Here is a 12,777-nt window from a genome sequence, read left to right as displayed (position 1 = left end):
CGTCCGCAACGCAGTTCTGAGATCATTGGTTCAAAGCCAGCAACCAGCCTTCCTGTGCGGAGTTTGCATGTTCCCCCCGGGCTTGCGTGGGTTTCCTCCGGGCACTCCGGTTTCCTCCCACATTCCAAAAACATGGATGTGAGGGGAACATGCTGGTCCAAATTGTCCCTAGGTGTGAATGAGCGAGTGAGTTGTCTGTCTCTGTGTGCCCTGCGACTGGCTGGCAACCAGTTCAGGGTGTCCCCTGCCCACTGCCTAAGGATGGCTGGGATGGGCTCCAGCACCCTAGTGAGTATATGCGGTGCAGATAATGGGTGGATGGATGAAAGAATGATTTTGATTTACCTTTGGTGTAATATGATTTGAGCTGGTACAGTGGAGTTAGCCAGGAGGTGGGGCAGATTGAAATGAAAACAAATTTGGTCCAAATTGTTTACAGCCATGAAACTCTGAGGGTAGGGTAGCGAATAATTTAAGCATCACGGCAAGCTTCAGGACCCAGAGCCAACAAACTTAACTCGTCAAATTTGTGGGCATGAGAAAAGTTTTGTTGTTGATGTTATATAGTGGGGAAATGCTGCAAAGAGGGGATGAAAAACATCCTATTTTACATCATAAAACAAAATCTTAGTAGATTGGAGTTTCTGTATCCTGGGGGTCTATTATATTGTAATTACGATAATGCAGTGTTTCACCCTAGTCTGAATAATTAATTTTTTTTACTGTCATTCTTTTGTCTCCAAGAAGCCATAGCTAAAAAAAGTTACAACTTTTATCAGTTGTCCCCCACTTGTCAACCATAATGTCTGATATGTCACTGCTTATACAAACGCTGTCAAAGAGCCGTCAATCCAAGACGAATTGCTAATTTTAGACGGATTTGATTGACGTCTTTCAACGTGATCTAAGACTAACTCATCTTTTTCTGGACGACTCATTACAAACATAAAAACGAAGTCACAGGCCAAGCTACAGTTAAATTAAGACACTATGTTGCTTTTCTTGATCCAATTGCTTTAAAGTAGTTATTCGGCGTCTTTTTTCTGATATTTCACGCACCATGACATGTACTGACGGAAAAAAAAAAATTCAGACTGTCAATAGTCTAAAATGTGGCTTCGCTCTTCCGCGAGATGTTCCTAGCGAAGCTCGGAATTCATTTTGGCCCAGTTCAACGGTAAGCCTAAACGCTTCACCGAGGTTCAGTTTGCCCGTCCCTCTGGACAAAAACCTGAAAGTCATTTGTCCTAACAAAACTTCTCTTGTGTGATTGTGTTTGATCCACTATCAATGAACTTATTCAATGCCAGTCTCGCTATAGAAGTGAAAAATCAATTTTAGCTATATACAATGAAATGTTTTCAAAATTAAGGAATGAAAAAAATAGGGGCCCCAAGATTGAGCCTTGAGGAAAAAAAAAAGTATTTTTGATCTGTAAGAGATATAATTTTAGCAGATAGTAAATGAGGGGAATTAGTGGGCATCAGAAAGGGCACCAAGATTGAACTTTAGAGAGCACCCCAGGAAAAACCTTTGATGCTGACAAATAAATAAACAATTGTTTTTTTTTTTTTACTGATTTTCTTTTTTAAATAACATTGGTATGATAATTCATCTATTTTCGCCTAGTATTCAAACTAATATACATATTTTTTTACCGCTAGGAAGCATTATATATTACACACTGTCCCTTTAATAGTGGTCCTGATTGTTGATTAGTTGCGGTGATGCAACCCAGCGAGTCTAGTGATTCATGTGCCTTCGTATTTCTTAATAATCGCAAACTTTGTTTCCATTGTTATCGCTTTTTAAAACACCTTTTAGCATCACTGCAAGCCTCATGTTACTCTACTTACGCATGAACTAAATAAATACAATGTCCTATTGTCATTACAGATCGTGTCTTTCTCAGTCCCCGGCATTCGCTTCAACCGAATTGCAACTTTTGTTGAGAAAATGAGCTCCATTTTGCAGTGGTATGTTCACATCCTCATCTCTGTCACGGCGAAATTCAATTATAGACACCTGTGGACTCGGATAGAGTCTGCCAAATAATAAATAGGTATTAACTCCGGCCGTGCAGCTCGCCCGTCCTCGCCCACGGGAGCCGGCAGCTTTGATGAGATGGAAGAGAGATGAGGGGATTTGTTATGAAAGGCGGCGGAGCGCCTCGTTGTTTATTCGCAAGGTCACCAGCTGATGTCCGTCCAAAAATGTTCAAACAGGCTCTGCCAGGCCAATATTTGCAACGCTAATTGTGTCTCGCGTACGCCGAAAAAGGTGCCGTGCGTTAATAACTCGAACACTCTTAATGATGTCAGGACGAAAGTAAGTCATGAAGCTCGTAAATAAAATCGTCATCTCAATATATCAAAAGATCGTTAAATCTATTCTGTTCTATACTAATGCTAGCATCAGCCATTAGCCGCTAATTATTATTAGAATTGTCATGCCATGTTTATTTGTATAGTCTCAAAGGGCTGCACAGGCCACAGACTATTGCAAACTACAGACGATTATTACCATGACCTGATCTAAAACCTACATGAGAGCAAACTCCAAAACCTCACCATGTGGAGAATGAACATCACGGCTCCCAACAAAAGTGCCTTCTGCCTGTCCCCGCTTGCAACAATATGCATAATAGATAGCGGCCACACAAGTGCAGTTCACGTTTTAGCGGACAGAACAGCAAAAAGGAGCTGGTAGGCCGGACAAAGAAAAGCTTGCCAGTTCTCCCTCAAAACAATATGCAACCAAGAATGATGGATCCCAGCTGCACATGTGCAGTTTATTTTTGGTGGAAAGAACATAAAACTAAGCTGCCGAGCATGGCACAATTTTGCTCTCTTGGCCCTCGCACGCAGGTGTAGTCCACAAAACAGTGCGGTTCATTTTAACCGGTCAATGACATGCCTCAGAGATCTGAACCGTAAAAAATTTGCTCTGCCGTCCCCTGTTCTCAGCAGTAGTCAACCTGGGATAATATATTGTGGTGACAACCTTGCATTTTACTTTAGGCAGCCAGAACCGACAACAAATCCTTCTGCTGGGCCCCGCTCGCAGCAATGTGCTATTTGGGATAATGAATTGTGGCTACTCAAGTGCAGTTCACATTTTGGTTGACAGAACAGCAAAAAACAGTCGTCAAGCCTTGTAAAATGTGCTCTGCGGTCCCTCCTCGCAGCAATATGTGATCTGGGATAATGTGTATGGATGCAGTTCACTTTTTTGTGGACAGAACAACAAAAAAAGATGCACCAGACTCGACACAAGTGTGCAGTGCAGTCACCCTTCTGCAGTAAAATGTGCGCACAACTGCAGTTCCCTTATTCATTGACTGAATGGCCCAAAAACAAAAAACCCAAAGCCTATTCAAAATGTGGTATTCTGACCGCCCGATTGCAGCAATATCTGCTCGGAGATAATGGATCGTGGCAGCAAGTCTGCATTTCACTTTTAGGTGGACAGAACGGCAAAAAAGAGCTGCGAGGCCCGATGAAAATGCGCCCTGCCGGCCGTCGATTCCAGCAATGTTCGATAAGGGATAATTGTGGAATATTTTTCAACCAGTGCTGCACTGAGGCTGCAAAGCACAAAAAGCGAGCGATTGCATAATTTCAATTTGTAGACTTGCATAACATAACAATAGCTACTGTATATATATAAAACTACGTAAATAACAATATGAATCCACATGCACCCAACAACACCCATTATGCAAATGACTGAGATCCTGTCATATAACAGCATATCATCCAAATTGTACAGCGCATTGTTGTACTTTTCCCATTTTCGAAAAACTGCATACGAGCTCGGGTTGTCCGTGAGCATTGGACATGTTCTCCCCCCACCTCGGTCTAAAAATACACAAAAGCAAAGCGTCGGGGAAAATAACAGCAATTTGCCGGCTGTAAAAACCGACATTTGCCTAATGTGGCGCACGGATTGTCATCGACGTCGGGCCGCCTGCCATTCAACATCACGCCGCAGAATGTATGCGCCATTAAAAAACAGAAAGGTACAATTTAAAAAAAACGTGTTTTCCATTTCAGGCGACATGATAATTTACACTGGGTCGCTTATGATAGCCGTCTCCCTGCCGGACTATAAATAATGAATGCTATTGGTTGCGACGGCGTTCTTGACAACAATACTCGTGGCGGGGGCCATAAATCAGGCATGACGGACCCTGGCGTTCCTCTATGGTCATCACGGAGATACTCTATAACAAATGCGTGCGGTGGAATAGCGAGTCCAACACACTGATGTGTCTTAACCTGGATTTTTTTGCACAAAAAATATTTAGACTAGACTTCAACATTACTCATTTTCTGTGCTTTACGTAACAGCAAACCCCGGTTTAAGACATTTCTAGATTATTTTTCAGCTCCACCATACTAACTCTTGAGTAAATACCCAGAATTTATACATATATTAGACCCTCAGGTTAAGGCAACCCAGCTTTATGACATTTTCACTTTACAGTGTGGAATAAGATGTTTTTTCAGCCCTTCTTAATGGAATTTTCCCCTCTGAACGACATGACAAACAAATTATTTGCCATCCCAAAAACGTTGTGTATGACGATTTTCATGCTCAACTGTTATCGCGTGCGGACGTGCATCGTTTTGATTTCGCTTTTAATATATGTGTACGAAGTGTTTTAGCCCCTAATTATGCCTCCGAAGAAAGTCAGTGCAAGCAGCAAAGTTGCTACAGGTGAAAAAAGAAAAGTAGTGCGTACAACTATTGCATTTAAGAAAGAAATAATAGCAAAATATGAAGGAGGTGTGCGATTGTCTGATCCTCTCCCCACCGTTACACGTTCATGTTAGCGTAATCTTTCGTACGGAAGATTACAATAACGCGAACGTACGATTAGCCTGGGTTAGCTTCATGTTTACGTTGAACATTCAAGGTAAACATTCAGGGTGTTGGAACTGAGCCCAACATTCAGGGTGTTAGGACGCAGCCCCCTTTCCAACGAACCGCTCACCACTTGTTGTGGAAACCCGGGTGCTAAATGACTAGTAAGCGACCTTATTTTTTTATTTTTACACGTTCATGTTAGCGTAATCTTTCGTACTGAATATTACGATAACGCGAACGTACGATTAGCCGGGGTTAGCTTCATGTTTACGTTAAACATTCATGGTAAACATTCAGGGTGTTGGAACGGATTAAAACGATTTACATTATTTTGAATGGGGAAAAATGATTTCGGTGATCGAACAAATCGGTTTTCGAACAGGGTTCTGGAACGGATTATGGTCGAGAACCGAGGTTCCAATGTATAAGAAACCCAGCGCAATAACTTGAATCTGATGGGAGCCAATTCTGGTCTTTGATCCACTCATTGTCACCATGCTATAAGACACGGGTACGGTATACGGTGTGGTTACCTTCCGGCTATAGAAAAACGTGGAAAATCTGAAAAAAAAAAATAAAAACCCCGGCGCTTTGTAACGTGATCAGCTTCATCTGTTCTGGGAAAGCTTTGTGCAAGATGTTGCTCGTATGCCCCCAATCTCCTTCCGTCCCAGATGTATTTAATGCTGGCGAGACTCAGGCTCCTCCAGCCTCCAAAAGCAATCTCATCCAACAATGCCGTTATGGACCCCGCTTTGTAGTCTGGAGCCAAGTCATACCGCAACGGAAAAGAGCCTCCCTCGGGCCACTCGGCGTCCGTTTGCAAAAAAAAAGCTACAAGGGGAGAATAACATGGAAACAAAGCCCGGACGTAGATTAATTAAGATCTAAAGTTGTTTCAAGTTAAGTAACTTTTCATCAGTTATTACTAATTCATTGTGCCACAGCTAAAGTGGATCTCTGACGTCTGTGGCTGTCAATGGCACTGCACGAGGAACATTATTATTATAACTTATTGAGTAGAACCCTGGATATGAGAATCTTTTCGAGGTGGGGATCTTGAAGTGATATTGCCGTATGGCGGGGTGATTAAAACCTATGCTAATTGCCTAATCCGTTCCAGAGATAAAAACATTAAAATAACAAAATATTGTACTCTACTTACATTAAAGATTCATGTATATAAATAAATCACATATATAAATTTAAATGTAATGGAAAAATAAAATTAAAATGACCTTTGAGTGTGATTTGAGATGAGCCGCTGATAATGTGGTGTAGCGGGTGGATGCAGATAGTGTCATTCCTCGCCACTTCGTATTTTGCAGGCACATTGCATCGCAGGTCTAAAAATAGTTCACGATCCATTATGCCGCATTTTGTTGGGCCTGTTGGCTATATATTTTTTGCTGTTCTGTCCACCAAAAATGTAACCTGAACTCGATGAACATGATCCATTATCCCTAATCACTTATTACTGCGAGTGGGGAGGAACAGAAGGCACTTTTGTCGGGATGCATGACGTTCTGTTCCGCCCAAAACCAATTGTACAGTATTGCCCCTTATCCATTATCTGTAGTCGTCTATTGCTGCGAGCAGGGAAGGGAGAGAGAACTTTTGTCAGGCCTGGCTGTTCTTTTTTTTTCCGTTCTTTCTGCGTAAATGAACTGCATTTGTTTAGCTGCGATCCATTATGCCCAATCTCATACTACTGCTTAGCAGGAACTGACAGACCTTTTTGTCTGGAGGGGTCCTGTTCACCTATAACAAAATACACAATTGTGGCAAAATACATTATCCTGCTCGACTATTGCTGATGGTAGGAGACAATATGTTGATTTTTTTTTCTTTTCTTTTTTTCTCTTGTTTGGGCCACTGAAGTGTGCTATTGTGGCCCACCCAAAATGATGCGTACTGTATTGGCCAAAATCCACAATCCAGTGGACGGCCGGGGCCAAGAGAGCTCAATTTTTTCCTCCTTTCTGCCTAAAATGAACAGCCCCCATGCAGTTTATCCCCTGGTTGACTATTGCTGTGAGTAAACGGCTGGCATAATGAAGTCAAATTGTTTGTTAAAGCTAGGTAAAGCATAAACACAATTGTACTATTCCTTAATGTTGTATAATAATGATACATACAGTTTTATTTACATTTATTTATAACTTATATGTTCCCAAAACTTTTTATGTTATAAATAAGGGGCAGGTTGGAGGTTTCTTTGCAGATTTTTGCATATTGTGGGGGTTTTGGTCCCCTCAACTGATAAACAACTAAGTAATTTGTAATTATTACTTGGGTGTAAGATATGTGTATTTAAATAAATAACAAAACAAAATCTACATGGAAAGGAAAAATGTAATTGTTTTACCCTTTGATGTGACGTGACTTGAGCAGGTATGGGGAAGTAGCAGATGGATGCAGATACATCGTTACCTGGGGTTCAATGTAACTCCAGCGAAATTTGTCCTCAATGCAACGCCTGCCCTGTCACGATCCATTCATCACAAAATAATAAACAAGACTAGACAACAGCCTTCCCTAATATGGCAATCTTTGATTTATATCCCCCTGAATTAATATGATTATGGTCATTAAATTTGCACGGTAATGAGTTATGGAAATGTCAGCTCGTGAAAGCTTCTGCAGGCTGCCAGTTAAACATCATTTATAATCAGCAGCCCGGTGTGCGGCGAGGACACGTTTATAGCGCCGGGCGAAGCCGTATCGGACGGTTAATATTTGCTGCCCGATTATATTGACACGAGTTTATCGACAAACCTTGAAAAACACGACCAGAGTCGAACCGTAAAAGCCAAAACCCGTTTGATGTCCAACGTCTACGGATCCCAACGTCTACTTCCCAGCAGGTGTCCGGCACTCTCACAAAAGAAGGGCATCCGTGCTCGATGTCGACCCTAGGAAATAAAACCTTTGTATATACAGTGCCTTGCAAAGGTATTGTCCCCCCCCAAGAACTTTTTGACATATTTCAAAATTTCAGGCTTCAAATCTATAGATGAAAAACTCCCCGCCACAGTTTACATTTAAGGTGTCATATTAGATTTTGTCTGGAGAGTGGGTTTTGCTGAAATTTGTCTTAAAATGTATGATATAGCTCTCTAAAAAAACAAAAAAAAAGAATGTTGCAATTGTGGCTCTTTTGGTCAGAAAGTTTCCCAACCCCCGCTCTATAGGATTGAGTTCCGGACTTAGCCTTCTAACCAGGGTTGGGTAGGGTTACTTTAACTTGATTACTTTCAATTACTTTTGGATTACTCCACTACCAAATATGCTAATAAAAGACAAAATAAACTAAATATGAATAAAATGATGGCTCACAACACGTGGTAAGCTTTCTCTCCTGGCTTTGATCTCCGGCAAAACGAACATAAAATGCGACAGAAACAAAATGAAAATCAATCCAAACATCATTTTTGCCCTTCCATGTATTCCGTTACTCCCCAAGCCTGCACAAAATTTTGTAATTTTGGTCTCTATAATGCTTTCTGTTCTCCAGTGTCTCCGATCGCAGACATCTGAGCCTATCACAGGGCATTCAAACTGAAACTCTGCCATTTTTATTCATCTAGGTTGACTTTAGAGCTTTCAGTAGTCATCGGGTAACTTCTGTAGTCAGTCGGTTGAGCTGAGAGAACAGGGGGCCAATATTTTTGCAACACTTCCATTTTTTTCTGGGGGTGTAAATGTAACAAGAAATTTTGAAATAATTTGATTCCACTGCACATTAGAAATTATTTCCAGTTGTTTAGCTTTAAGTTTGAAGCCTGAAATGTGGAAATACGACAAAAAGTCCTGGGCGGGCAATACTTTGGTTAGGCACTGTATTTCCCAGCAGGTGTTCGGCACTCGCACAAGACAATGGCATCCGTGCTTGACGTCGGCCCTGGGAAATAAAAGCTTTGCATATAACAGACAAGCCCTATCAAAGAAAATAATCATTTTTAACATAAAAGTGTATCCGGCTACAGCGTCGGAAAACAACTTCATTAGTTTGGGAGATTAAGAGATTGTGTCGAGGGCCACCGTGTGTTTTATTACAATGGAAACCAGATGACGGTTCGATTTCCTTAGAGAGTTTTTTTTTTTTTTTTGGGCCGACGTCTTTCATTATATCGCACGGAATCAATTATCTGGCAGGCGGAACGTCGTAATAAGGAAGACGGGTAGGACTTCGAGAAATGGCGATTGCGGCGACCAGCTTCGGAATCTCGTAATTGAGACACACAACGTTATGATTTTACGCTGATTAAGAAGAATTAGCCGAAGCCTCAAGTACCCCTCTTTTTAATTGAAATATTTCTCACTCCGACTGGATTCATGTGCACTGTTTTTGACAAAGTGATTAGTTAGCTCCGTTCCATAAAATGTCAACGGTAAGACGTCTAATAAAGCACTTTGGATTTTTGTGAGCTGATCTAAAAAAGAGAGGAAAGACGCTACTCCGAACCTGTTATGCGTTAATATGTTGCGTGATACAAAACTGTGTTTTTGTCCTGTATTTATTCACTAAGAGTGCCAACAATCGCAGTGGTACTAAAGGGAGAAGCAAAATATGATAACCAGAATCAGAATCACCTTTATTATCGTTGTATTGCTACAAAGAGATTACGGTTGCACTTCTGTTGGCAAAAATATGCAATATAAGGACTCATAAATTGAAAACAAAAATGATACAAAACCGGGATATTGCACTTAAAACTGTAATAAGTCAACAGGACAACTGACAATTCTTCCATTTGCACAAAATTATGGAAATGAAGTCAAGTGCAAACAAAGTAAACAATACGATGTAAAACATTTGACAGTACAAAAATAAAATATAGTAAAATCGAATAAGTTACTTCTTCTGCAATAAAATACAAATTCCTCTCTACTGTTTGAGCATCAACTCAAGAACATCTCAAATAAAACCTGTACATAACCGGGATAGTGCACTTAAAACCAGGATATTGCACTTAGAACAGGGATAGCTTTGGGTAAGAAGCTAAAGTCGGACTACAGGGATGAGGTCAAAAGACCAACGGAATTAAGCTGGTTATTATAAAGACACGAAGAAGCCTGCATTTTAACAATACCCGTATTGTCGAGGAATGCAGATTTATTTTGTATAACATGAGCCACACCCAGAGGGCGCTAAGCTCAATTTAGGCCATACCGCTGCTATGCTAAGCCGTAAACCTCACGAAAAGCTTGGCTAAAAATGGTGCGGTTTGGTTACTTTTAGCCTCTGTAGTTTGTGTTCTTTCTTGTGCTTTGTAGCACTCATTTTGTGTTGCACTACACATTACAGTGTTATCTAATGGTCAAATCAAACACAGTGTCGCTTTAACTGCAGATCATATGACAAATAACGAATGTATTGCTTTTTTTAAATCCGACCAAACGACAACTCTTCGATCGATTCTCCGGGAATCGTCTTTTTAACCTATTCCCCAAACGCAGTATCTTAAAACCGGTCCCTGGCTTTTTCGCGGGTGTGAGGTCTCGTCCTTGCAGAGTAAAGTGCACTCCATCCGGCTTTTATCACCTGATGCCGCCAGAGCCAAACGAGGCTTTGGACCTCGCTGCCTCATTTATCATCCGCGAGGACCTTGAATGCGTGCTCACGCTTTTTTTTTTTTTTCATTCCGGCCCCTGATGCTTATTCCTGGGAGCACCACCATCAGGGTACGAATGCGGTAGACCCCCGGGATATATTCTGAGGTGGGGATTGCTAAGTGAAGTTGCCGTACAGCGAGGGATCCGTGTGCACTTTTGTATTTGTTGAAAAAGTTTCCAGGGTTATCATGCTTTTGCTTCCCCTTTTAGTATCACTGCAATCTTTGGCTCGGTATCGTATTGCACCAACGCCCAAATTCCTCAAGAAATGCACAAGATGAGCTAATACCTTCCGAAACCCCTATACTCAGGATAAAAACATTTATATAACAGAAAAACAGTGGAGTGAGTGGGTTCATGCAGAAGTAATGCTAGCTCGCATTAGCATAAATATAACACTACATTGCCAGATTTCCCAAAAGTTGGCGAAATGCAAAATGTTCAAGGAAAACTCGTAGTTTAAATCATCTTAACGGGGAATTTGGTTTTCCTGAATACAATAGACCCCCAGAATACGACATTAGGTGGGTAAAGCAAAATAAAATGTCGAAGGATGGAAACCCATGGTAATTATTTGAGCCGAACCTCTGTTACTCCAATAAAAGCATTGACATAACTACCTCTCGTGTGTAATACGTTAGATAACATTGTAAAAAATATAAATTTTAAGGTGAATTGAAATTTGATTTAACTTTGATGTATTGTGACCTGAGGTGGTGCATAAGAGTAGCAGGTGGACGCAGAGAAGGGAAGAGACAGAGGATTCAAATTAAAACTTTAAAACTTCCCCTTGGGAGGATTGTCAGGGCCTTGGAATACTTCCATGCTTTATTAGCTTCCTTATTTTTAGTCCAGATCATCGTTTGGTTAACTTAGTTTGGGTAGAGATTCCTGCGCCCTCTGCATATTTTTTGATCATCAAAATCTATGTCTCCATGATTGTCGTTTTTTTTTTTTCTAAATCATGTAGCATCACTGCAGTGAATAAATGCTGTACAAAAAAAAAAACAATATTCTATTGCCGACTCGTTAAGTCTTTACAAAGCACACGAGTTGCCCCTGATAAGCAGGTCGCCCTATTGGTGTGTGAGCGTGTGTGTGAATGGGAGTGAAGCACATTGTAAAGCACTTTGGGAGGTCTTCATTGATTTGAAATGCGCTATATAAATACACACCAGAAGAGAGATTCCAGAAGTAGGATGAGACGACAGATGTCGATTATTAATGATTTTAAAACATCCACTTGCAAAGATTTAATTGCCTCTTTGTTTATTAAAAAAAAGAAAGAAATCTCCCCTATTGTTTATTGGTTATGGACATTTTCCTTAGCAATTCTAACGATGCCCTCTCCCTACTTTTTGATCACAAGTTTTTTTCCATGGTTATCATCTTTTTGCTTCTCCCCTTTAGAATCACTGCAAGCTTTGGGACCACATGGAATAAATACCGTACAAATAAAATGCAGTATCGAATTGCAGTAACTCGCAAAGTTTTTGAGACAGAAGATAGAGAGGAGCATTGTGGGTAGCTGTTTAACCAACAGCATATCTGCATTGTCATGATGCAGTGATGCAAATCAGTAGAGCATCTTATATGAAGTTTTGGATTCTATTCATTTTTGGACATGCGGTGATGCTGTAAACAGGGGCCGAAAAAATCATCCAACACAGTCAAGTGAAAACATTACTAGGCTGGGACGCCATATCCCAGGGGTCGACTGTATTTATAGTCTCAGGGTTTGTTTGTCAGTAACAAATTGCCAAAATTAGCATAGAACATAAGGCTGACGAACTAAATCATCTATTTTAATTGATGTAGCACCTCGCATTAGCATTTAATACCTACCAAGTGACACAGAGTCGTTTAGGGGACGATAAACAGTAATTAACACACCTTCATAGGGCAGCAGTTTGTTTTTGCACCACCCGGAAGAGAAACTAGTTATTATTCTTCATATGTCATGGGAAAAAAAATCCCTGTTTGCCTAAGATAGTCCGGCCAACTGTCGGTAAAGCACGAAACCCGCCCACTTTGCGTCAGTCTGTCGGGATCGGCGTTCTGGTACACGTCTGCTTTTGTTTATTTACTTTGGATGGATTACCCAGCGGCTCAGGCCTGCTATACATGGGAGGATATTTTAAATCTGGAAAGATTGTTTTATCTGTGACGGAACCCACATGGAAAGATAAAAAACTAGTTTTGGTGGTGTTGTGTGTGGTCTCAAGTGATAATCTGAAAACCAGAGCACAACTGTTCACTTCGTATTCAAGGGATACACCAAAATTT

The 12,777-nt window shown here is 40.9% G+C and overlaps 1 long non-coding RNA gene across 5 annotated transcripts in view; it reads left to right on the top strand.

The window, feature by feature from the left end:
* The window catches only part of LOC148346312 (uncharacterized), a 131,467-nt gene that overhangs the window by 47,522 nt on the left and 71,168 nt on the right, over positions 1-12,777 (top strand). The window contains exons 4-5 of one of the 5 annotated variants that reach the window (XR_015848227.1): positions 1,094-1,177; positions 1,897-1,976. The exons of 3 other annotated variants lie outside the window; for them this stretch is intronic. This is a non-coding gene — a long non-coding RNA (uncharacterized LOC148346312). The remainder of the gene's footprint in view (positions 1-1,093; positions 1,178-1,896; positions 1,977-12,777) is intronic. One more of the 5 variants, XR_015848230.1, reaches the window with a different exon arrangement.

Source organism: Urocampus carinirostris, chromosome 20 (genome assembly GCF_059441175.1).
Source record: "Urocampus carinirostris isolate Australia breed hairy pipefish chromosome 20, RoL_Ucar_1.0, whole genome shotgun sequence".
Taxonomy (NCBI): Eukaryota; Metazoa; Chordata; class Actinopteri; order Syngnathiformes; family Syngnathidae; genus Urocampus; species Urocampus carinirostris.
This window is presented reverse-complemented; position numbering and strand designations above follow the sequence as displayed.